Source organism: Centruroides sculpturatus, unplaced genomic scaffold (assembly GCF_000671375.1).
Source record: "Centruroides sculpturatus isolate CEXI.00-Female unplaced genomic scaffold, Cexi_2.0 scaffold995, whole genome shotgun sequence".
NCBI classification, from domain to species: Eukaryota; Metazoa; Arthropoda; class Arachnida; order Scorpiones; family Buthidae; genus Centruroides; species Centruroides sculpturatus.
The window spans coordinates 5,537-6,296 of record NW_019385527.1 but is presented as its reverse complement, the minus strand read 5'-3'; positions in this window follow the sequence as shown (position 1 = coordinate 6,296).

The window sequence follows — 760 nt, the reverse complement described above, 5'->3', positions numbered from 1 at the left end:
CAAAGTTAAACAATAAAAATTAAAAGACGAGTTATCGTATTAAATTAAGGAAATTGTCATGGTATAGAAAAAGTTTGCGCTCACAACTAAGAAAATTAATCGTTTCTCGCATTCAGAAACATGTATTTTCTTGAATGCTTTTGAATAACTGGATATTGCTCTATAACAGGTACAATTTGAATAAATAAAATAACTGTGTCAAATGCTAATTTATTTTTGATAAATAAACAATTTTATTACGCTCAAAATAAATGATTATATCCGGCATATCTTTCTTTAATTCTTGCATGTTATTAAACGATTGTTATTTAATTGATTTAAAGATTTATAAAATTGTTTAAATATATAACGTAATTCATCGTATGTTCATGAAATCTTATCGATTCTATAATAACAGTTTTTCTATTGAAACTTCATGATATATAATTATCATAAATCAGCATTTAAAATATAATAAAAAATAGAATATAGAATTTCTGTAAAATAATAGCAAGATGTCACAGTTTTTTGTACAAGAAAATGTTTTCACATATTACTTGTACAAGTATAGATATTTCTTGTACAGTTATGAAATGTCTCATTAGGAAGTACTGTACAACTATTCAAGTACAATGCACAACAGTCAATGATCGTCTATGACTATAGCTTTTACAGCGAAATCTTTGTCAGAATCTTTAGACAGACACAAATAAATGGTTTCATAAGTTTATTTTAGTGTCAGTCAAACACCATGAAATATGAACGTCAATACATTTTTTTT